This window comes from Eschscholzia californica, unplaced genomic scaffold (genome assembly GCF_041429995.1).
Source record: "Eschscholzia californica isolate CP2 unplaced genomic scaffold, dmEscCali1.0.p SCAF_3, whole genome shotgun sequence".
NCBI lineage: Eukaryota > Viridiplantae > Streptophyta > Magnoliopsida > Ranunculales > Papaveraceae > Eschscholzia > Eschscholzia californica.
This window is the reverse complement of record NW_028238420.1, coordinates 32,972,142-32,998,321: the sequence shown is the minus strand read 5'-3', so window position 1 is coordinate 32,998,321 and position 26,180 is coordinate 32,972,142. Positions and strand designations below refer to the sequence as shown.

Here is a 26,180-nt window from a genome sequence, read left to right as displayed (position 1 = left end):
GACCAAGTGGGTTTTCATAAAGCCTCAACTAAAATTGGTAAAACAAAATGCTATCTTGGCCTCCTGCAACATGATTTGAGATGCGAGATGTTATCATTATGCAAAGGCCATAACGGCACATCCCAACCATACACGAAATCAACCAAAATATTTGCAGCCTAAGGTGTTTTTCTTGACATACTATAAAGATAAATTTTCATGAGAAAAATAATCATTCTTGTCCACTTTCTTCTCTTTGAAAATGTCGACTTCTAAGGTTTTTGCTCTAGTCGCCAGTACTTTCACCATTTTTGGGATACACCATAATGTCAGGTCGAGTTATGAAAGTAAACCAAAACTCACAGGTTCAGTTGCTTCATTGCTTGTAGTAAGCAAATGGTTAATAGATTCACCTTGGTTCCCTAATGTTGGTAACTTCTAAAGAGCCACAATCCATAGCATGACATTTATCCCTGGTTGTGTGTCCTTTCTAGAAATGACCTTCATAGGCAGACTGACGCTACTTGTTGATTCATTCATGGAGCTTTAGCAACATACATAGTGAATACTTCATTCTTAACCTCTTTCAATTTTCGTATTCCCTTGGTGAAGGCTAAGAGAGTAACAATGAGTAGCGCAAATTAAATGAAAACAATAAAGTAATTACAATGAAAGAAAAAAATAAAGTGAGCTTATAAACAATGTAAAAATCCTGAACTTGTTGTGAGGGTTTTTACATACCTTGAAGTAACTATTTGTGGAAGGTTTGTTATCAAATGACCAAAAGAAACACATGAGCAAACTTGAATATGAACAACGGAAAATCAATCTTCAAAAAAAAAATGCAAGAGAGGATATGGTGCAAACATTCAAAAGTGAGAGAGAAAGATAACAACCCCAACATATTTTTTTTAAGGCTTGAGACATTCATGGACATTTCCTCGGACAACATATATGCGGTACAGGTACATGGAAACCCCGGGAAAAAAGAAACGAAGCAAAAGAATAACAACATAAACTAAGGTGAAAATTCTAACTGAAGCTCGAATCCAATTTTCCATTTACTACTTCAGTCTACCATAATACCTAGACTAACCAAGCTGCCGTAACTGATTCTAATGTAGAAAAATTTTCACTTCAATAAAGCACACCTTGAAAAATTACTTGGAAACTGAAGATAATTACTTGGAAACCCAGAAAAGATAAATGGAACCAAATTTTACACCAAACAAAGAACCAAGTCAAGATTAAAGAATACCCAAATTAAGTTTTGATAGGAAGTTGATAATTACAAGGTTCAATACCAAAGAAAAAGAATTATTACACTTACCTATAACAAGAAGGTCCATTTCAAGACCTACAACCTCAAGAAGTTTAAATTCATCCATGTCTGGCACATGAACGTAGTTGATACTTTTCTCCCAACATCTTTAGTGCAATAACTGTAGTAGTTGAAGTAACTAAAAACACAACAACAAAATACCAAAACAAATGAATCAGATATAAAATTTTACATTTGTTGTGTCACCAAGGGCATCGACGTGGAAACCATGAAATTCAATTTTAAGACCAGTGCCATTTTTATTACAGTAGTTGGACCATAAGAAATAAAGACAACATTTCAGCTTCTCTGAGTTTTACATAAAGGGTCTCCTATACTGATAACGATGCATGTTATTGAAATTTAAAATTAATCAACATCTCCTTGGATAAAAGGTAAAATGGATAGTGGCAGATTCACTACCGTTGCTTTTACGGAAGGCAACTAGTTTCAACATTTTTAGCTTTGATCTGAAAAGAAAGCCGCATATAGATATGAGAAAATATGCAAAATACAAGCAAATTTTGAAAGAAAAATGAGAAAATTCAAAGGTTGCTTGTTAGAAGATGCAATCATGTGGTAGTCTCTCCCCTACAAAATATGCAAGATGTAAAAGTTTAAGAATGCATTAGAAGAATTGATAATCCAAATCATCAGTCAATCAGTAAAGTTTTAGGTAGTAGAATGCTGGGTGCCAAAACATTATTGTTAAAAGGTCCAAGACTGCTCGTTAGCGCCTATAAAGAGATGAGCAGTCTTCAGCACAAGCATACGCCTCAGAGGAATAAGATTTTTTTCCTTTATCATTCTAAAGTTAACCGACAGAATAACAATTTAAATATCGAGTTTTGGACATTTTGGGTTCAGTTCAGCATTTTCTACTTTATACCAAAACTATCAAGGGCATCCATGTTCCTCTGCAGTTTGCTTGATAAAATATATGGCTCCAAAGGGTTTTCATGATGCCAATGCCAATATTTAGAGTAATGTTGATGAATATGACTCGAAAAAGTTCAGTTTTCTATATATGCTACAGAGTCTACAGACCTTCATTTCCTTAGTGAATGCCCCACAAATTTCATTTTGTAACTTTACAAGTCGGGCTTCAATCTGGTTAGGTAAAGTTTCAATTGTAGAAATAGTCTCCTGCAACTTGTATTGGCGTAGATCCTCTCTAATTTGATCAGGTATAGACCTCAAGCTTTCGTCAAGGCTAGCGTTGATATCTTTCTCTGCCTTGAGCTAGTAAACACGATATAGTACAGTCATAACTCATAAGAAGTTAGTATATTCATGAATAATTTGACGACTTGAGGATCTCAAAAAAAGTGACGCATGAAAAACTCAAACTGATATTATTACCATCAGCTGCAATGATGTATCATGAGTTACCAACTTCTGTTTTACCCCTTCCGCTGCACGACAACAATACAACTGCATCAACTACTTATACAATGACGGATTTCTTCTGTGACCTACATTAGCATAAGAAACGTGAATAACAATATCATATGATACGTCAATCTATTCAAAACCACAATTAGGTCGATGAAAATATTAAGGTCTTACCATGTAGTTAGGCTCATCCGTTCCATTTGGAGACCATGAGGACCAAATAAGAGAACCAAGAGCTAATATATCTGGTTTGAGAAGATCGACATCTTGGTAGCTAAAATCTTTTGTATTTGGCCCTCTAGCAGAGAATAAAACCACTTGAGGTGTTGATTTGTGGAGAATAGGCTTCAACCTTTCCCCAATGCAACCTGTTGCCTCGAACCTCTTCACTCGTCCAGTGAAGAATTCTGGAGAATTTTCCTTGTCCTTATATTATCGTAGATCTCTTGATGTAGATATATTATAATAATCTATGAGATCCTACAGTTAACAACATTGATGTTATAATTAAGAATTCTGAAGTATTTTCCTTAGTAAGGATCTAATATATTTACCATTGACTTGCTAACATCGGTGATGACAATCCCGGAATTCCAACAGGGACAGGATCAAATTTGGTTCCTGGAGAAACATTTTCTACGGCCAGAACAAAACCAACAACACCAAGAGCCTTGGCAGTTTCTGAAACTTTCTTCACTAAAGCAACACCGACGACAAATTTAAATGAATATCCACAAAGAAGAATATTTCCCTTCACTAAGTTTTTGTTGAAAATTTCTGGCCTCTGACAATTTGAAGGGCTATATTTCATAACTGAAGAATCCAAAAGTACATCATTGGCTGAAACTAACATGACTGTTCGATTCAAATGTGTTGCAGCTGTAGATAGCCACAAAAACATCTTTTAGTCACAGAGTTTAAAAAAAACAGACCTTGATATAGATAGCTTCAATCCTCATTCCTAGGGCTCTAATAGTTCGACATTAACTCACGTAAATCTAACCCGAATTGGAAATAGTAAGTAGGAAAATAACTATTTCACAAAACTAATAACAAATTAAAGTCATGAAGTAACGCCGAGGAACTCTCTGACCTTTGCTACAGCAAGAACAGACTTTGATCTTGAATAATCATCAACACATTAAAATTGAGAAGTTCCCTTATAACTTCTATTTGATTCTTCTTCTTTCGTTTCGATCGAGAACCTTTGAACCACATTCCTGCTAAACTTTTGCAGAGAGAGAGACTTGAAATTCCCTATGACTTATCTCATTAGACTATTTGACCAAGAACTGAATGACGTAGTTTCTAAAATGAAAAATTAAGCAAATACTAGTAGAGATTATTAACCATAACATAAAGGGTTAATTCCATTTTGGCCCCCTAAAGATGACCAACTGACCAAAATGGCCCCCTAAAGATGACCAGCTTCTAATATGGTCCCCCTCTTTCGTTTTTCCGTCTTTTGCTCCGTTACACGTTAGTGAGCTGGCAATTTCTTGCCAAATTTACCCCTGACCCTATCTACCAATGTCTTTAATGATGCACATAAAATCTTTATGGTCCCAAAGTTGTCAAATCAATTCAAGTTTACTTTTCAATTTTGATACCCAAAGTGGAATTCTTCAAAAAGTTTGGTATTTAATCAATTAGAGGATTTCATAAAAAAAAAAATCAATTAGAGGATTTTTTTTCTTAGTCTTGGATCTGTTAAGAAGCTTCTTCTTCTTAGAACTAGGGTTATCAATGGTGAGAATTACTTTCCCTGGTTCACCAATCTTGAAATTGTTGCAGATAACTTGTTCATCATTACTTGAGCTTATTTTCCTTGTTTTTTTTTGGTAATCACATCACAGTATACCCATCTTCAGCATCCATTAAGAAGGCCTCATACTTACACAATCAATACCCTTTCTTAATAGATGTGGCCATGTGGGACTATTAGGATCACTACTAAAAATGGAGGAATAATTAACTCACTTGAAAAGGGTTTCAGCTGGTTTGGATGGACCAGCAAAACTACAAATTTGCTCTTGGTTCTGTTGAGTTAAGAATGGACCGATCATCTTGTAGAAGGCAAGTTACCACCATGGAACATTGATGAGTATCTATTGGAGTAAATTTAAAAACCCATTATCAAATTACTATGAAAATTGAAAAACAAGCAATCTAGTTCAATTCTTATAAATGAGTATCATCACTATTAACCTTTGATGGAATCAGATGAAGATTCCAAAACCCAAGATTAAACATTACTTCAAAAAAAGGAAAAAAATGATGAACCCAAGATCAAACATAGAAAAAGGAATTCAATTCAAGAAAACTCAAGAAGCAAATCTGCAACTTTAATGGATGATTCAAAAAAAGGAAGAAGAAGGAAAAGACCTGCTTAGCTACAAACTCTGGATAGTTATCTTGGAGAAGAGAGAGAGAGAGCTTGATTAGTAGCTTGACGAAGTTCCCATTTCTCTGGTCCAGGAGAGTTCTTAAGATCATTAATTTGAACACTGGTTGAATACCACTTGGGGGTAAAATCAAGTTTTCTAATACTCTTCTACAAAAACTGAATCTGCCATTGAAGAAAACTTCTTTTTTTCTCTTCATCAGAAAACATTTTTGAATAAATTTTTTTTTTCTGAAACTCCCCATAAACATTAAAATTGGGTGACCTTCATTATCAAATCCATGCATAAAAACAACTTTTTCAAGATCATTTGCAAGCTCTTCTTCAAGTAATCCATCAATCCCAAATACCTTCTTCCAATTAATTGTGTTTTTAATCATATTAAAAGTTTGATTTGACTTCCTTGAGACCATAAAGATTTTATGTGCATCATTAAAGATATGGGTAGATAAGGTCAGGGGTAAATCTGGTAAGAAATTGCCACCTCACTAACGTCTAACGGAGCAAAAGACGGAAAAACGAAAAAGGGGGCCATATTGGAAGCTAGTCATCTTTAGGGGGCCATTTTGGTCAGTTGGTCATCTTTAGGGGGCCAAAATAGAATTAACCCTAACATAAACCATTCAATATCCTAAAAGCAATCGAAAAATTAAGTGAATTAATTTTTTTTAAGGATTAGGCAGAGAGCTGTGATTCGCATAGCAAATGCGCATTACAGGTCTCTCTATAATGCTAGATTGGTGTAGACATGAATTTCGTGACACATAAACCTCTCGGCATATACACCGCCCTGATATACTGCGCTACTAAGATGTAGTTGACCACGACGTTTTATCTCGAAGGCGTTAGCCAAAAGGGATCTACCGCGCCCGTAGGACGCAGTGGACACCTAGTATATATATATATACGCGATGTTATATTTAGGCTCATGTCGGTACGACTCGTGTTGGTCAGGGACGGTCCCTACTCGCGGTTTGTAAGACCACGTGTGGTCACATTTCTTCTTTTCTATCCATAAAAAAGGAGAACGTGACTTCCACTATTCACAATCTACAACAACAAAAGACAATCAACTTTGTTCAAAAAAAAAAGACAATCAGCTTCTACCCAGAAAATCTCTCTCTCTTATACATATATATATATATATATATATATATATATATATATATATATATATATATATATATATATATATGTGTGTGTGTGTGTGATGTTATATTTAGGCTCATGCCGGTATGGCTTGTGATGATAAGGGACGGTCGCCCCCCCCCCCCCCCCCCACGGGCGATGACACTTAAGGGGCCATGCCCCCACTAACCCAAAAGTGACGCCCTTTTCCTCCAAGTCTAATTTTTCAGTTTTATTTAGAGTTACTGAGTTTAAAGCAATTTATTGTAAGCCAGCAGACGACATCTCATTACATAGAAGTCCAAAGTGGTTCATCCCATTTTCTATATACACACACATTATCTTTTAATTGATAAATTGACAAAGAAAAACCAATTGTTAGTTGCACACACAAGTTTTTTCTCCGTTTTCGCCTACGACATAACACCGACCGTTATTATAAGCTATCTCTAACATTTTCTCTTTCTCTGTACAACATTACCCGTTCTCTTTGTCATTCTCTTTCTTCTCTCTTGAACTTCCTCTTCCTCACTCTATCAATTGATAGTGGTGGCGGCCAATGATTAGGTCTCATCCAGTTTCATCTCTCGCTTTCTCTCAATGATAAGGTTTCAGTCAACGGTTGGGTTGCGCCGTCGTGACTTTTGGATTAGGTCGCTACCACTGATAAGAGTTCGTGGGTAACCATCATCAGCGTCTTACTCGCTATGCAACTGGTATGTTGGTGAACAACACACTAAAATCTCAATTGAAACCAGTGGATGTGTTTACACGTCAGTAATATGCTACTAATATTGTAAATAGCGTCTTACCGGATAGGCAAAGAGCAAAAAACTCATTCTAAATTTTAGTTGGGACATCAGTGACCACCTATAAGAAGATGTGTTTATCTGTCAATAAAATTAACGCTACCGTTATAAGCATCGGTAGCGTCTAACCAACAGGGTGTACACCTAATGACCTAATCGTGCGTGACAAAAGTTGCGACCACTACCATTATCCTTAAACCGTCACAAGAGAGAGAGAGAGAGAGAATCGATGATATTACTAAAATCAATGTATAAGATTTTATCTTGTTATTTAATTTTTTATAAGTATTAATTTGTTTACACGTCAGTAATACGCTACTAATATTGTAAATAGCGTCTTACCGGATAGGCAAAGAGCAAAAAACTCATTCTAAATTTTAGTTGGGACATCAGTGACCACCTATAAGAAGATGTGTTTATCTGTCAATAAAATTAACGCTACCGTTATAAGCATCGGTAGCGTCTAACCAACAGGGTGTACACCTAATGACCTAATCGTGTGTGACAAAAGTTGCGACCACTACCATTATCCTTAAACCGTCACAAGAGAGAGAGAGAATTGATGATATTACTAAAATCAATGTATAAGATTTTATCTTGTTATTTAATTTTTTATAAGTATTAAATGCTCCCCATAGACTATAAGTTAAAAGGCCTCATTTGATTCAATTCCTGAATGCAGCACTAGCCACTGCGAGTCTACTGCATGTACCTATGTATATAATATATATACATATAGATAAATAGCGCCTCATTCAGGAACAAGAATTTTTTTACTTATTGAGAACGGAAATTGAACTCTATGAGATCGAATTTCCCGTTGTTCCTCAGTAGCTCAGTGGTAGAGTGGTCGGCTGTTAACCGATATGCAACCATGTTGGTTTTGTTCTCAGAGCAAGTCCAATGGCAGTCTGTCTTAGGCCGCAAAACCCACTTTTTCACCCAATTTCTTTGGCCTCAGCTCAACCTCAAAACTTCAGCTCCAACCCCAGCCTCTCTTGAGGCCGAAAATTTGTTTATGTGAGAAATGCGTGTGAGCCGTTTTTGTTGGTGTGCGAGAAAAGTGTGTGGTTTTGTGTATCTACATAACACGTGTTTGAACTATTTTCGAAATAATATTTTTTTATCCAAGATTGAAAAATTATTTGGGGACCCTCACTGGGCTTGCTCCTAAAGCATCTCCAACCCCAGTCTGTCTTAGGCCGAAAAAACCACTTTTTCACTCAAAAATTTTTGCCTCAGCTCAGCCTCTAAAATTCAGCTCCAACCCCAGCCTCTCTTAAGGCCGAAAATTTGTTCATTTGGGAAACGCGTGTGTGCACTTTTAGTTGGTTTGCGAAAAACGTGTGTGATTTTATGTACATATAAAACATGTGTTTGAACTATTTTTCGAAAAAAATTTATTCGGGGACCGACATTTGGTGGATGTATTTTAATTATTAATATTTAAGTTTTCTAGAATTTTAAAAAAATTTAAAATTACAAAAATATTATTTGCATTTAATGTTGGTTTTGATTTTTAAGCTATTTTTAATTTTTTAGTTATTTTTAATTTTGTATTTAATTTTTTTGTATTTTTTATTTAAAAAAAAAACAGAGGTAGATCTGGTCGTTGGATAAACCAACGGCCAAGATCTGTCCCCAAGTGACCGTTGGGGACCCCAACGATCACTTGGGGCCTCCCTCCAGTCGCCTCCAATGTTAGGGGCGACTGAGGGAGGAGCTCCAGCCTCCGCTCCGCCCGGCTGGGGTTGGAGTGCCGGGCGGAGGCCATAAATTCGAATTTATAGCCTCCGCCCGGCTGGGGCTGGAGTTGCTCTTAGTTCAACACCCAACCAATCCTGCCTCTCTCAATTCCACCTTTTGTTTTTATTTTCTTATTAATTCCGCATAAGCCCCTTATATAACACATTTTGACTTTTAGTCCCAAGTTATACCCCCCTATTTTTAAACCAAATTCTTTTTTTACCATATTATTGCGATGTAATGGTTTCTCTTTGGTTAGGTTCCATCCAAGCTAGGGTCCCACCCAATCCAAATCCGGCCTTCCGAAACAACAACATAGTTATCAATAAAAGTCCAGATAGAATTAAGACTCTGTTGAGTGCTAGTCTTTTTAATCTCCTGGACATGAGTTTCTAGAAATTCACGGAAACCAATTTTGTTCAACCTCACAAAATTCCTCACTCTTTATACGGAGAACATCATTTAGACCTCTCAGGTTCCAGCATGCGAAATTAATCATTAAACTATTTGGGCATTGTTCTTAGCCTCCTCGAGGGTCTCTAAGTTGCTATCTACTCTCATAATATTCAGGTCTTGGTCTATTTCAGACCGGGTGCTAAGCATCGAATGGTCTTCTTTCTCATGAAAGTTATGATCCTTTCTCGATGCCTCCCCTTCTAAAGCTTCAGAAGGACTTTCCAAGTCAAGACCATCCGAATTAGACAAGACTGAGAAAGAATTACTTGAGAGTACACCAGCAGGAACCAGGTTGTGCGAGAGAGGTTACTGCTTTCTTTGCCATTTTTCTTCGTGATTGGTCTGATTGGCTCGTACCAATTGTGAACTGTTTAGGTTTTGCTAGGACTACCGACCCCCCCCCCCCCCCCATTCCCCCGTTTCTGTCATTTCCCTCCTCCGAGTGTTGTTGGCTTAAGTCTCCTATAACCATGGAGAAATAATGAGAAAAGAAAAGAAGAAACACTTGTGTAACTGTAGATATACTAAGTTCGAGATTGTCTCGACAAGACAAAATGCTTTTCTGCAGTTACGGGGCAAATAGGAGCTGTTTATTTATGGTTCTTTAAGTATTTGTGATGTGTGAGCGAAGGAGGATTCCGTGCCAAACAAAATGCATCTGATTTCGATATTCGTGCTAGTTGACCCAACAACAGATGATCTGAATGGTCGGGCAAGACAAATTTTCCATTTAAGATCGTCCCATAAAAGCAGAAATATATGCTTGAAGCTCTTTCGCATTTTAGATTTGGAAGGGGTGCGCCTGGCCCGTGCAGTAGTGCGACACACAGGCGACGCTTGAGGACCCCAATGGCAAGCCATTGTGATGGGACCTCCCCCAAAGAAAAATTAATTTAATATCGTGTGAACCGATGGTTCACATATCAGATATTAAACTGATAAGAACAGATACTACACTTGATCTTAGCCAAAAGGCCGAGAAAGGTATGCTTTCTCCACTCTCTTCCGTGTGTTTTTGAAGTAGTTTTTCACCTCCTTGCCTTCTTAAATCCATCTATGTGGGACTATTTTAACCCACTCCTTATATGCTTATTGATTGATTCAATTAATTTCCAAAAACGACTTTCGTCTAGACTATTGTTCTTAAGCTAAAGGATACGGATAGACCGCTAAAACTAAACAGATTGCATCAATTCGCTAGATTGATGAACAACCAGTTCGTTAGATTCATGAACAACAACCATACAAACAGGCTGCAATTTGTTGTGAAAACACGGAATGAAGATTCTGAGTTTGTTCCATCAGAGTGATTGCAATTGTTGTAAAAACATGAAAAGAAGATAGGGAATTTGTTCTATCAAAATAATTGCAATTGTTGTGAAAACAGGAAAGTAGATAGCTGTAATGTGTGGCAGTTAATCTATATCAACTTCAAACACAAACATTAAACAAAAAATTGGCAGGGGCCGCGCGAACGCGTACCCCCTCTATCACAAATTATGACATAGACTCCACCACTTGGGTAGATCTTAGGCGAGTGCCCCTCCTAAGTGCAATGGAGGTCACTAACCTAGGCCATGGTCCTTCTTGATCAACCATTGACCCCGTCCAGGTAAGTATGTTTTAAAGTCACTTGTTCACCTTATGTTGTACAACTACTCTAGATACCTTTTTCTTTCACTTGATGGATGTGGGACTATTAAGTTTTGAAATGACATAACAACTTAATCAATTATCACTTTCTAGAACTCAATGCTGGCCCAAGTAGCTTGAAGTGCAACTCCATAACAACCCAAAATAACTATACATAATATATGTATCCCATGACTTCATCTGTTCCATCCCAGATGCAAAAACAAATGAGTTTTAGCAAAATCCTCAAGCATACATTCTCATGATTTCAATGCCTATCAACATCAAGCACAAGATATCATCTTGTCCAATATCAATCAAAATTATTGTAAAGCGTGCAAAATGCATATTTTGATCACAAAAGATGATGGGAAAATGGCTACAAATATACAATTCAATCATGGTCAATAGTGTCAAGTTTGTTTCCTATGTGAACCAATATCAAACATTAAACTTGTTCTTTGCCAAAAGGTCGAGAAAGGTATGCTTTTAAACTTCATTTCGGCTCCATTTTATACTGATCTTAGTACACTTGCTTTCCTTACTCAAACAATGTAGGAGTGAAGTACAACATCTCATCCCTTAAGTTGGGTTTGAAATTTTTCCTTCGTCATATTTCTTCTATCCCATAAGAAAAAATATAGTTAAGAAGAACTTAATCAATGATCAGATGGTGATGTTTATCGTCTCTTTGTTTCGTTTGTCAAAACACCAAATTATATATTTCGATTACTTTTTATTTTTGAGTTTTTTAGTGTCGCACTCTATTTACTTCACCAGTATCACTGCATTAATTTTCAGTTGATTTCTCAGAACATCCCATCATTAGTTATCATCGTTCCCTAAGAAACGTAAATGGACTGTATTGGTTCCACACTAGGTTATTTTCCTTGGAAGACAACTAATGCCCATTTTTCAAATACACTTTCTTCGTATCAAGCGCATTCACTCATTGATTAACTACTGATTAGAGGTATACCTAGAGAAAACTAAAGAAACATGAGAAACAAGAACCTAAAAACCGTCGGGATAGTGAAAAAAGAAGAGAAATAAAAGTAAACGAAATAAAATATGTTAATTTTGAATCTATTAAGGTCAGAAATAAAATGTCTGAATCGAGAACTTATTATCTGAAATCACAAAAAAAATGAGAAGCCATCCTGGAAGGGCTTTCCTAGGAAAAATGAGAAGGCCCAAATGGGAAGCTATTGCGGAGCTTCTTCCCCCCAAGAAAAATGAATACAATAACATGTTCGGCGATGACCCACACATCAAATATTAAACTAACACAAGAACAAATACTACACTTGATTTTGTTTGCCTGCCACAATTATGTTCTTGCAAACCTTTCATTACAAGCATGAACAGATTAAGTAGTTTAATCGCTAGGGGTGGTTTGGTCTTTGCCTTCCCATTACAATTGGATTGTTTCAAACCGAATTTCTCTTCAATCACATATTTTGATCCTCATTACCAAGAACATAATGGTTATTTTCCAGTGCATCCACAAACGAGACTAATATTTTGGTCCATTAGCTAGTCACTTGAGATCAAGTGTTGTGAAATTTGACGAGGTCCGTTTGGATTTGTATTACCTTTCGAGTTAATCCTGTCGAACAAAATGTCAATAAATTGAGAGTTGTTGATTTGATAAGCTTATCCTTGTTTGCAGAACTCAAATAGTTAGCCGTGTTATGCTCATCTTGTTCATTTGACTTCTTTTCGTTCTATTCAGTGTAGTTTTATGGGTTTTGTGAAGCTCTTTATGATATTAAGTGCTAGTCGACCCGACAAAAGGTGGCCTCAATAGTCCGACAAGACAAATTTTACAATGTCTAAGGGCATCATCAATTTGCCATGTTCATGCCAAATATCATTTCATTAAGATGTCCAAAATAGGATGTCTCAAATTATTGACAGATGTGAAATTTTAGCATTCAAGTGCACAAATCATTCCATAGAAGCTGAAATACAGTCTTGAAGTTTTTGAAAGACAACAATTGGTATTTTAGATTCGGAAGGGGTACGCCAGGCCCGTGCAGTAGTGCAACACACAGGCGACACTTGAGGACCCCAATGGCAAGCCATTGTGATGGGACCTCCCCCAAAGAAAAATTAATTTAATATCGTGTGAACCGATGGTTCACATATCAGATATTAAACTGATAAGAACAGATACTACACTTGATCTTAGCCAAAAGGCCGAGAAAGGTATGCTTTAGAATTTCATTTCTTTTCCATTTTATTTTGGACTCCATATATTTGCTTTCTATACTGTAAAATGTGGGACTAAAAGGCTTTCAATCCCTTTTACTCGCTATTACAACAACTAACTACTTCATGAATAACGGTGTGAAAGTCTGTTTCTACATCAACTTGACTACTTGAGTATACTCAAATGGGATCAGCTGATACGGTAAATAGTCCTCCCCCGCTGGATTATGCATTCAATAGTCTCAGTGGAATAAAAACAACTTAACTGGACTTGTTGGAGAAGTGAACCAAAAGATAGAAAAACACAACAACAATTTAAATACATAAGAAGGATATATTGTTGGTGAGCACCCCGTGGTAGTGATCCGTACTAAGTTAATGTAGTATTGCTATTGTCATACTATAACTTTCTAAGATCGGTATGAGCATTGAGAAGAAAAACGTAACAAGTTTGGTTGCTCACGTTGGTTGGGTGGCCTGGGGGTTCTTCCAGAAATAACCAAGAACCCTATTGTTTCCAACGGTTTTAGTGTGAGAGTCAGGGACGGATCCAAGGAGGTGTGGTCGCACCCCTTGGATCCTCTCTAAAAAAATAATAGTAGTAGTCACTACAAAATAGAAGGCTTTTGTTACGGCCCACATTCGTAGCAAAAGAGCTTTAGCTATGACAAATAGCATGTAACCAATAGCAACGTCGCAAATGACTTTTAGCTACAACCTTTGGGGTCCGGGGGAGTTCGTAAGTGAAATATAAGCTCGTTAGTTATGACTTTGGTCATAGCAAATTGTCATATCTGTTATTGTATTAGTTAATGATTGTATATGGTTCGTATTAATTCCCTTTGTTAAGGGCATAAGTGTACATTGTAATCGCTACCTTGGTATATAAATATATCAATACCCTAGAATTTAGGTTAGTTCTAACATTCACATGGTATCAAGAGCGAACTTTTAGAAATATTTTCTTGGGATCTGTGCCTCTCCATCTTCTTTCTCCATTTCTATTCGACCATGGCTGATTCCACTATCCATTCTTCTTCTCCCACCATTGTCTCTTCTCCTCCTACCCCAACTTCTTCTCTTCTTCTTTTCCTATTCTATCCAACATTGCTAACTTAGTCTCCATCAAACTTGATAACTCAAACTATCTCTTATGGAAGAACCAACTCCTTCCTATTTTTCACTCTCAAGACTTATACAAATATGTTTATCGGTATTGAATCGACCAAGTGCTCCTTTCTTGGCTCAATGCCACTTTCACTGAATCAGTTCTTAGTGTATCTTCCTCTTAAATTGTATGGGAGTTTCTGGAGAAAAATTTCTCTTCCATTAACTCTGCCAGACTCGTGAATTTGAAGTTGCAGCTACAAACCTCTAAAAGGGGTTCTCAAACAATCTCTGAGTACCTTCTTCGTAGTAAGTCTCTTTATGATTCTCTTGTTGCTATTGGACATCCAATAATTGATTCTGAACTGGTTCTTATTGTTTATCTGGATTAGTCTCTGATTGTGAAAACTTTGTAACTTCCGTAACCACTCGATTGATTCCCCCAACCTATTATGAGCTCCACTCCTTATTAATACTCGCTCATGAATTTCGTCTTGAGCTTCTTCGACCTCAAACCATTCAACCCATTGTTCTTCTTTGTAATCCAACTCCTCAAGCTTAGGGGTGTAGTCGAGCTCTTAACGAACTGCTCGAGCTCGGCTCGACTATTGCTCGTGCTTGACTCGAATATTAACGAGCACGAGCTTAACACGAGCCCAAAATCATGCTCGTTTATGTAAACGAGCCGAGCTTGATCATTCTTTAGTGTATCACGAGGTACTCGTGAACAGCTCGTTTAACATATTCTTATAATATTGTAGTACATAATTACGTATTAGTATTGAAACTTGTACATGAAATATCAACCATTAAAAACTTATCGGAATATTAACCATTAATCATTATTATTGTATGCGACAAATGATCATTGAAGTATTTTGATACTTTAGATAGTTTTAATTTGAAGTATTTTGATAAACGAGTTTAAAAGAATGCGGGCTCGAGCTCTTTCAAACTTATACGAACCGAGCTTGAACAAGTGGACAATTACTCGAACGAGCTCGAGCTCGAGCTCGAGCCCGACAGTCAAATACACGAACCGAGCTTGAACATCTTACTACTCGGTTCGACTCGACTCGAGTACACCCCTACTCAAGCTCGTGTTCCCACATACTCTGGTCAAAGAGGAAATTGGGGGCGTCATTACAGAGGAGGAGGTCGTGGGTTTCAAAGAGGTTATAGTTCAAACAGAGGAAATTGGAAGAAAAATACCTCCTCCTTTGTTCTTGGGCCTCATCGTCAACCCCTTATCTGTCAGTATTGTGGAAAATTTGGTCACTCAGCTCGCCAATGCTTCAGTTTGCCTAACCCTATTGATATTGCTCAATCTTTTGCTGCAATGGGAATTGGTTCTTCTCCCTCGGATCCAAATTGGTACATTGACTCTGATGCTACTATGCACATAGCTTCAGATGTTGCATCTTGTTCTTCTCGTTCTGAGGCTTCGATCCCTGATTATGTTATGGTCGGAACTGGTCAAGTAATTCCTATTACTGGTAGTGGTAATTATCTCCTTCCATCTTCTCACTTAACACTTTCAAAAGAATTTAATCCCTGTTTCTCAACTTCGAAATTTTAATTGTTTCGTTCTCTTCCATCGTCATTCCCGTAGGGAGGAAACTCCTCGTCGGAACAATTGATGAGGATCTCTTCAGGCTTTCAGATTCCAAAGCTTCACCTTCAGTCTCTTTTTTTGCTTCATCTCTATCATCAACTTCTCAAGCCACATCAGATGTCTGGCATCGATGTTTAGCTCATCCTAGTTTGCAAATTTTAAATTAAATAAAAAAGTTTGTTTAGCTCATCCTAGTTTGCAAATTTTAAATTAAGTAATTGTTTAAGTTGAATCTCTGAGAAACATCATCGTCTTCCCTTTTCAATTATTACTCATTCTTCTTCTTCTCCTTCTCCTTGTGAATTTAATCCAATCTATATAAACATCAAACACTCACACAAACACACAAACATTAAACATAAAATTGGCAGGGGCCGCGCGAACGCGTACCCCCTCTATCACAAATTATGACGTAGACTCCACCACTTGGGTAGATCTTAGGCGAGTGCCCCTCCTAAGTGCAATGGAGGTCACTAACCTAGGCCATGGTCCTTCTTGATCAACCATTGACCCCGTCCAGGTAAGTATGTTTTAAAGTTACTCGTTCACCTCATCTTGTACAACTACTCTATGTTGCTTTTTATTTCACTTCATGGATGTGGGACTATAAAGTTTTGATATGACACAGCAACTTAATCTATTTCCACTTACTAGAACTCAAGGCTAGCCCTAGTAGCTTGAAGTGTAGCTCCGTAACAACCCAAAATAACTATACATATATCCCATGACTTCATCTGTTCCATCCCAAATGCAAAAACACATAATGTTTAGCAAAATCCTCAAGCATACATTCTCATGATTTCAATGCCTGTCAACATCGAGCACCAGATGCGATCTTCTCCAATATCAATCAAAACTATTGTAAAAGCGTGCACAACGCATAGTTTGATCACAGAAGTTAGTAGTTTGTAAGTTACATTGTTGTGTGGTTTTTGTAAAACACGAAGGCAAGATGGTTACAAATATACAATTCAATCATGCTCAATAGTGTCAAGTCTGTTTCCTATTTAAACCAATATCAAATATTAAAATTGTTCTTAGCCAAAAGGGCGAGAAAGGTATGCTTTTTAAACTTCATTTCGGCTCCATTTTATACTCATCTTAGTACACTTGCTTTCCTTACTCAAACAATGTAGGAGTGAAGTACAACAGCTCATCTCTTAAGTTGGGGTTGAAATTCCTCCTTCGTCATATTTCTTTTATCCCATTTTTCAAATACACTTTCTTTGTATCAAGGGCATTCACTCATTGATTAACTACTGATTAGAGGTACACCTGGAGAAAACGAAAGAAACATAAGAAACAGGAACCCAAAAATGTGTCTGAATCGAGAACTTATTAGCTGAAATCACAAAAAAGAAAACCAATGTATCCACGTCAAAAATGATGTTTCGCCTTTATAGATTTGGCGGGTGCTCGATGGCCATGCATTGACGACAGGGGAAGGCCCAAATAGAAGCCATCGTGGAGCTTCTTCCCCAAGAAAAATGAATACAATAACATGTTCACCGATGACCCACACATCAAATATATAAGAACGAATACTACACTTGATCTTGTTTGCCCGCCACGATTAATTAAGTTCTTGCAAACCTTTCATTACAAGCATGAACAGATTCAGTAGCTCAATCTCTAGGGGTGGTTTGGCCTCTGCCTTCTCATTACTATTGGATTATTTCAAAGCGAATTCCTCTTTAAGCAAATTTTGATCCTCATCACCAAGAACATAATGGTGATTTTCCTGTGCATCCGCAAACGAGGCTAATATGTTTGTCCATTAGCTAGTCACTTAAGATCACGGTCCATTAGCTAGTCACTTAAGATCGCGGTCCATTAGCTAGTCAATTAAGATCGCGATCTAGTCACTTAAGATCGCGGTCTAGTCACTTAAGATCACGGTCCATTAGCTAGTCACTTAAGATCACTGTCCATTAGCTAGTCACTTAAGATCACGGTCCATTAGCTAGATCACGGTTTGTGGAATTTGACGAGGTCCATTTGGGTTTGTATTACCTGTCGAGTTAATCGTGTCAAACAAAATTCACAGATGGGAAATTTATGCTTTCAAGTGCACACATCATTCCATAGAAGCTGAAACATAGGCTTGAAGTTTTTGAAAGACAACAATTGGTATTTTAGATTTGGAAGGGGTGCGCCTGGCCCGTGCAGTAGTGCAACACACAGGCGACGCTTGAGGACCCCAATGGCAAGCCATTGTGATGGGACCTCCCCTAAATAAAAATTAATTTAATATCGTGTGAGCCGATGGCTCACATATCAGATATTAAACTGATAAGAACAGATACTACACTTGATCTTAGCCAAAAGGCCGAGAAAGGTATGCTTTAGGCTTCCACTTCTTTTCCCTTTTATTTTGGACTCAATAGGTTTTCTTTTTATGCTGTAAAATGTGGGACTAAAGGGCTTTCAATCCCTTTTATTCACTATTACAACAACTACTTCATGAATAATGGCGTGGAAGTCTGTTTCTTCATTGACCCGAGTATACTCTAATGAGATCAGCAGATACGTTTAATAGTCATACCCTGCTGGATTATGCATTCAATCGGCTCTGTGGAATACAAACTACCTAACTAGACTTGTTGGAGAAATGTAGCAAAAGAAAGAAAAACACAACAACAATGTAAAAAGCATAAGAACTTTACATTTCTTTTTTTTTGTTGTTGAAAAGAACGATACATTGTGGGTGAGCACGGAGCACAACGTGGTAGCGATCCATACTAAGTTAATATAGTATTACTACTGTCACACTATAACTTTCTATGATAGGTAGCGATCCATTAAATATATATATATATATATATATATATATATATATATATATATAGTATTGCTACTGTCACGCTATAACTTTCTATGATGGGTACAAACATTGAGAAGAAAAACGAAACAAGCTTGGCTGCTCACGTAGGTTGACTGCTTGGAGGGTTCTTTCGAGAAATAACCAAGAACTTTACTGTTTCCCGTGGTTTTAGTGTGAGAGTCCGACAGATTCAAGGAGGTGCGGCCCATATTTGTAGCAAATAAGCTTTAGCTTTGACAAATGGCAAATGACCAATGATGACGTCGCAAATGAATTTAGCTACAAATTCTCGGGTTACGGGTAGTTTGTAAGTGAAAAATAAGTTCTATAGTTATGGCTTTGGTCGTAGCAAAAGGTTATATATTCATGTAATATATACTACACCCATTTCACAAAATTTATGAAAATAACATTGATGCATACTAACTTTGCCGGTTGCAACTGACGGGGTTGAAAGAACTTTTTTCAACTACGAAGTTAATCAAGACACACTTGGATCAATAGATTGGAAATGTCTGAAAATGCAGCTTGGATCAATATTCATGTCTAGCTCTCCAAGTTTTTATTTCAGGAAATTGGACCTAAGGCCCAATTTTTGGATTTTTTGGTTAAAAAGACATATCATCTTTTTAAAGAGCTAGGCCCCAAATAATTTTTCAAAATGTTCTTGGAGGACAATCTTGTAGGCACTCACATTTTTAAGGTCAGAAATACCCTTTGTCTAATAAAAAATACCAAAAAAACAAATTTCTAATAAAGTAGAAAGTTGTTTTCTACCAATAAAAAATCAAGCGAGCGTGGTGGATTAGACGATTTTTCCGAGTTGATTCTATAAGGTCGAAAACGATTTCCTGATTTTTTTATCATCAATATATTTTAGGTTTTTGTAATTGGATCTCTTTAATTGTTGTTTGAAGATGATTTTGAAAGTTTTGAGTTAGTTTTTTGTGAAGAATTTTAGAGAGAGAAAGTTGCAATTTTCAAGTTTTCAATCTTTAGGATTAAAATAATCTTTTGCTATGCTAGTTATGATGTTTTAATGTTTATGTTCAAACTTATTTGTTGGATTTATATGGAAGTTGTGGAAGTATAATTGATGCAAGGAATGTGTTTGATAAAATGCTTGAAAGAGATCTTCTTGCTTGGAATGCAATGTTAGTTAGTTATACAAGATTTGGGTTGGTTGAAATAGCTATAAAGTTGTTTGATGAAATGCCCGTGAGAATGTTTGTTCTTGGACAATCAGATAAGTGTTTATGTTCAAATTGAAGATTTCATGAAAGCTTTGGAAGTTTTTCGAAGAAATATAAAAAGATGGTGCTAGAGCTTATAAAATGACTATTATGATTTTGTAGGGGTTTTAGCTAGTTTTTTGATACAACATTCTATTAGACAAAATATAATAATTCGTAACAAAGTCAATGTTAAATCAATTCAAAAACTAATTTGCAACTATTTGCAAAGTGTTTGCAAGGTAGTGCAAGTTGTTTGCAAGACACAGCAAGCTCATTGCAAGGCTCTGGAAGGTGTTTGCAGGGAAGCGCAAGGTGTTTGCAAGGCTCTCCAAGGTGTTTACAAAAATCATGCAAGGTGTTTGCAAGGCTCTGCAAAGTGTTTGCAAGGTGTTTGCAGAAGTCGTGCAAGGTGTTCGCAAGGCTCTGCAAAGTGTTTGCAAGGCTTTGCAAGGTTATCCAAGGTGTTTGCAAAAACCATGCAAGGTGTTTGCAAGGCTCTGCAAGGTATTTGCAAGGCAGTGCAAAGTGTTTGCAAGGCAGTGCAAGGTGTTTGCAAGGTATTTTCTTAGGCTAAGGTTAGGTTGGTCTTTTCACTGAAATAGAAAATTACATAATTGCCACCAGGGAGGTGAAGCCTAAAAAAAAAACTTTGATGTATCTTTTTTAACCAAAGTCATAATTTCTTAAGGAGTTTTGGCCAAACTCCCCTTTTTATTTTCAGTTATGTGTACCTTGCGACACATATTCATGCCTTCCTTTCTAGGTTTTTAGTTTTAGTTATGTTTATTTTGCAGCACATGTCCAGTGGAGTTTCTTTAAGAAATGCTTGATTAGTTTGCTCTCATTGTTTTATCTTGTTAAGCAGGTTTCTCATTCAACATATTGTCTCATTTTCACTGTGATGTGCTTCACTAATCGTCTTTTTAGTTTGTTGAACATACCCCTCTGTTTGTTTTATCTTATTATTCAAACTCTGTTTTCCTCAATGCTTCATTAGTTTTTAGCAGTAAATGAAGATTTAAACTCTTAGAGAGTATTATCATTACACGTATGAGTGCAACCATAAAAAGGTGTTTGCAATTATGGTTTAGCTAGTGAGGATTGTTAGAATGACATGGTACAAGATTAAATTCCAAAAAATTCATTATTTCTTGAATTCTCTGCCATCTCGATATAATCTATTAAACATTAAGTATTCAAGCAAACAAAATATTGCCCACATTAGTATAATCGAACTATTGATGAGCAAGATGGAATTTAGTTTTTTCGTAGCATAATTTTGTCCATTATCAGTATTTATCTACAACTAATGAACATATTTTATAATTACATTTTTCGTCTTTCTAATCAATGGGTGTTTGTACTTCATGTTTGAACGTTTCATTTGAGATTTATGCTATAACGAGATTTTGTTTATACTATCGACAATACAAAGGTTAGAGATTTTTTTTTGGTTCGATTGCACGAAATTCATGTTATACTTTATTTGATCCCTTGATATGTCGTTCTGAGTTAGTTTAAACTAATTTGATTATAATGTCTGCAATTTGTTATGCATTTCAGAAATTTTATATTGTGGGAGCTCCAAATGTTCGGTGAAAAATCATGAATCAATCTAGACGTACTTTTTAAGTACTTGAAAAGGTAATAATCGGTGTCGTTGTCAAATCAAAATTTTCATGACATAAGAGGAGATCGAATAAAAAAGAAGTGAAACCGTAGTATATATTTCTCGTCTTTCTAATTTCATTTTTCGTCTTTCTAATCAATGGGTGTTTGCCCTTCATGTTTCGTCTTTCTAATTACATATTTTATAATAACATTTTTCGTCTTTCTAATCAATGGGTGTTTGTACTTCATGTTTGAACGTTTCATTTGAGATTTATGCTATAACGAGATTTTGTTTATACTATCGACAATACAAAGGTTAGAGATTTTTTTTTGGTCCGATTGCACGAAATTCATGTTATACTTTATTTGATCCCTTGATATGTCGTTCTGAGTTAGTTTAAACTAATTTGATTATAATGTCTTCAATTTGTTATGCATTTCAGAAACTTTATATTGTGGGAGCTCCAAATGTTCGGTGAAAAATCATGAATCAATCTAGACGTACTTTTTAAGTACTTGAAAAGGTAATAATCGGTGTCGTTGTCAAATCAAAATTTTCATGACATAAGAGGAGATCGAATAAAAAAGAAGTGAAACCGTAGAATATATTTGTTATCGAAAAGGTGAAAATCAATCGAATTGTCAAAAACGGTTGAAGAAAAGTCGAAGAAGTTGATGAAAAGTATATGATAATAGTTTTGTTACAAATTATTTTTGCAAATTGTGTAACGGTCGCAACCAATTATGAGTTTTTTTTAAATTTTAATACGATTGTATTTTATAGTTTGGATTAGGAATTTACACTTACACATATTTAGTTTTGGTTCGTTTCTGTCAAGAAAAGATCAATTGTGATAACAAAAGGTTTATTTCACCGATAAAAAGTAAATAATACTAGATGGAAGATCCGTGTCAGGGGCACGGCCCCACGGGTTATGCCTAGTATTTTCAAATAAAAGAGAATTAGGTGGATTCTTTGGGGTGTCTTAATAAGTCTCCAAGTAAATCATGATTGAATTATGCATATTTATTTTTTAGTCTAAAAATTTGTTGATTTTTAACCCGTAATCTTTATCTTTCTCACCATATTCCCCTACATTTTTCGACCGCCGCTACTATGTCCGATCACCACCACTCTGACCACCGAATACCACTGCCACATATTATCTCTCCTCTCTTCTTCTCTCTAAAGTTGTGGGGATGAAGATTATGCGGCAAAATACAATCAAGTATTTTAAACTAAAATAAGAATGAGTTTTTTTGGAAGTATTTTAAACTAAAATAAGAATGAGTTTTAAGTGAATATTGATTGACTAAATCTCTTGTAACGAACATTATTTTGGGTGCCCCTAAGTTGTGATCCTATATAAAGGGGATTGCTTTCATTCTTCCATTCGTGATTCACCCGAATAGAAAATTCAAACTAGGGCTAAGAGCATCTCCAATGCAAGACTCAAGAAAAACTCTAAAAATCCTATGTGTCAAGTGTGAAAAATGGATCTCTAAATTGTCTCTTTCCTATTTGGTCATTTAAAGACACTCTATTGCAAAACCTTCTCCAATGCAACACTCAAGAGAAACTCCAAAAACCTATATTTTGTTTAAAACTAATTGATTTGCTTATGTGGCACTTAGAGATCCTCAAGAGGGCACTCTAAGTTTAGAGTGTCCTCTTAAGGATCTCCAAAATAAATCTTGACACATCACTTTAGAGATTCATGTTGAGTTTTGCGTTGGAGATGGATTTTAAAGAAAAATTCTAAGAAATCCTATGTGGCACTGTAAGATTTAGAGTTTGAGTGTTGCATTGGAGATGCTCTAACCTCTCGAATCTATACTAAGGTATTATTAATCATAAGGGGATCGAGACTACTAGCTTTATCGGTTTCTCCTCAACAGAATAGAATCACAACTTCACGAATTGGTAGTTGGTTAGTAGGTTGTTTTTTTGTACAAGATTAGTAAGTTGTTTGGATCAAGATTTTGGTTTTCCTAGTTGTTTCAAGAATTTGTTTTCGGGTGCTTCTAAAGGCACCGGACCGAAAGGCTGTTAGCATCCATCTCTATTAACACCAAGCCTAACTGTTCCTTTCTCTGTTAGCACCGTACAACTATGTAGGCAGTGGTCAAAGCCAACTTAAACCTAACCCCTCCATCCATCTCTCCAACTTAAACCTAACCCCTCCATCCATCTCTCACAAAATCTAAACCAAATTGGGAATTTCAAACTTTCAGATGGGATTGATGAATTGTGAATACTAGGGTTTCAATCTTCGTTTTAAAATATCTCATTTCTTCAAGATTGGGTTGCATTTAAATGCTTTTTGATGGGGTTTCCAAATTCAGTTCATGATCCATGGAGTTAATAGCATAATCTTCGATTTCAATATTTAGATTCAAATATTCAAAATTTAATGTGAGGTTTGAACAAAGGTGATTTGTTCTGGTAGATTTGAAGGGATTTGAGCAATTAGAAAAGTTCAGAACTAAACAAAAGAGGATTCAGGGCCGTGCTTGGAGGAGTGCGGGCAGGGCGCCCGCACTGGCCCCCAAACAAGAAGGGCCTACTTTTTATAGTGGCCTACACAGTTATATAAAAGAGATATCCTAAATTACTACAGATGAAGCCAACAGCTTAGTTGGTAAGGAGAGCAGAGTGCTATACTACTGACGCGGGTTCGACTCCCCCAGCTTGCGTTGGTAATCATATTTTTTGGGCGATATCTATATACACCCCCTAAATATTGTGTTTAGCACCTTTTATTAGGTGTTTTATTGGGCGCCTAAAAGGCTAAAATTGTTGTTTGGAGATTATCATGATAAACACTAAAGCCCAACAACATAGAGCCTAAAGTCGGGCACACTTATTTGTATTTGCACCCTTAATAACTCAAATTCAATAACTATGAATTCTATCTCTTTTCTGAATGAAATCTCTAAGGATTTGGAGTTTATCCCAACACTTTCAACTACTCAGACAACCAAGTGTTGACATTATTTTTATGTTTTGGAGTTTCTGTTGGTTTTGTCTCCTCCGTAAGGTTATGAGTATAACTATTAAACCAATATTTATTTTTACTCCATTACACTTTTTCTTAAACATTTTGTTATTTAAAGTCTTTGTTCCGCCCCTCGTTTGTTTAATAAATGACAAACTACATATTTAATATGATATTACATTAAGATCGACATGTTCGATTAAAATTTAAAATTTCAATGTCATTTATAGTTATAAACTTATATTTGAAGTCTTAAGATAGAATAAATAAATCTTTTGCTTACCGGTGATTGTGAATTCTTAGACTAGATTTCCAATAAAAATAAATTTTAGAATGATTTTTTTTCCTATGAATACTTTTTTTGCAAAATATTGTTGGGCTCATTTATGGTTTCATCTACCGGCTCATAAATTAGCTTACATTATATATTTTTTTATAATCTTTATGGCACGATGGGCCCACATTCAAATTTCGCACAGGGCCTCTGGATTCTCAGGCACGGCCTTGAGAGGATTAATGGGGTTTAGAGATCCAAATTAAAGGGTAGGTTCTGATTTCAAAGAATTCTAAGAACTAAACCATGGCTTATTGTTTTTCAAATAATTTGCTTGCAATGTTTATACTATCTTACTCTTGGGATATTCATGTCGATTATCGTGGGAGCTCGAGTATCACGAATGAGTCTTGTTTATTTCTTTGATTACTCAACTATTACTACTTCCACAGTCACTGGGTGGTGTGTTATTTATTCATTTCTACTCAGTTCACTTTCAGGGTAAGAACTCAATTCATTTCTCTTATATCTTAGTACTTTTCATTGTTAGATTAATTCTTCTGTATTTTTTATTTCTTAGTAGTTTTCTAGGATTTTGTTTAGGAGTAAAAATTAATTGGGATTCCTTTTATTTTGGAGAAAGAAGGTGGAAGAAGCAAACGAAGGTGAACGTCACCCACATTAAAAACCGGTGCTTATAGAGAACTCGGTTCAATGACCATTGTCCCGAGTCAATAAAATTTCCGGATGTTAACAACCTTTTGGCCCAGTGCCTTTAGAAGCACCCTTCGTTTTCCAGTACGAGCAGACAATCTTTTGTGTGATTTTAAATCAATTTTTGTGAAAGACTATATTAAAATGTAAGGGCAATTTAGGTATTTACTTGCTTATTTTCTTTTTTGGCGCCTAGTTTTTGACCCATGTTTTTCATAAATTCAAAAACAACTTCCTTTTTATAAAACCGTTGATCAACTTTAACTCCTGGTTTTTGTTTCCCTTATTACCTTTCCTCTGAAATTGATTCTCATTTGTCTTTCTCTCTATAAACTCCTCTTTTTTTTGTTGAATTACTATAACCTCCTCTAGGTTTTCATTAGATAAGATTTCATCAAATAAACTACTTTTAGGTTTTATTTTTCTCGATCTCTTTATCTTCTAATTTGATGAAATAATAAGGTTATTGCTAGTAATTTCAATTGTGAACAAGGTAATGAGTTCGGGCACTTCCTTGTTGAAGATGAACAAAAGGAGAAAGATGATAATAATTATGAAGTTTTGTTCTGATTTATTTTGGAAATTCAACGATGATGTGGATGAAATGTTCACACGAATATATCATTTTCTGGCGGTAATAGCTAGGGTTGAGAATTTGGGGGAATTGATGACAGATGAAGGAGGAAATGATTTTTGAATTGATTTCCCAAGTCAAAA

At 36.1% G+C, this 26,180-nt stretch overlaps 5 non-coding genes across 5 annotated transcripts; all 5 read right to left on the bottom strand.

Moving 5' to 3' along the window:
• Positions 1–10,029: 10,029 nt before the first annotated feature.
• Positions 10,030–10,226, bottom strand: LOC147549658 (U2 spliceosomal RNA). Its single transcript, XR_015239127.1, has one exon. It is a non-coding gene; the product is annotated as a U2 spliceosomal RNA (small nuclear RNA).
• Positions 10,227–10,698: 472 nt separating this feature from the next.
• Positions 10,699–10,858, bottom strand: LOC147549657 (U1 spliceosomal RNA). Its single transcript, XR_015239094.1, has one exon. It is a non-coding gene; the product is annotated as a U1 spliceosomal RNA (small nuclear RNA).
• A 2,030-nt stretch (positions 10,859–12,888) lies between these two features.
• LOC147549656 (U2 spliceosomal RNA) lies at positions 12,889–13,085 on the bottom strand. Its single transcript, XR_015239126.1, has one exon. It is a non-coding gene; the product is annotated as a U2 spliceosomal RNA (small nuclear RNA).
• Positions 13,086–16,174: 3,089 nt separating this feature from the next.
• On the bottom strand, positions 16,175–16,334 carry LOC147549655 (U1 spliceosomal RNA). Its single transcript, XR_015239072.1, has one exon. It is a non-coding gene; the product is annotated as a U1 spliceosomal RNA (small nuclear RNA).
• Positions 16,335–17,951: 1,617 nt separating this feature from the next.
• Positions 17,952–18,148, bottom strand: LOC147549654 (U2 spliceosomal RNA). Its single transcript, XR_015239121.1, has one exon. It is a non-coding gene; the product is annotated as a U2 spliceosomal RNA (small nuclear RNA).
• Between the last annotated feature and the right edge of the window lie 8,032 nt (positions 18,149–26,180).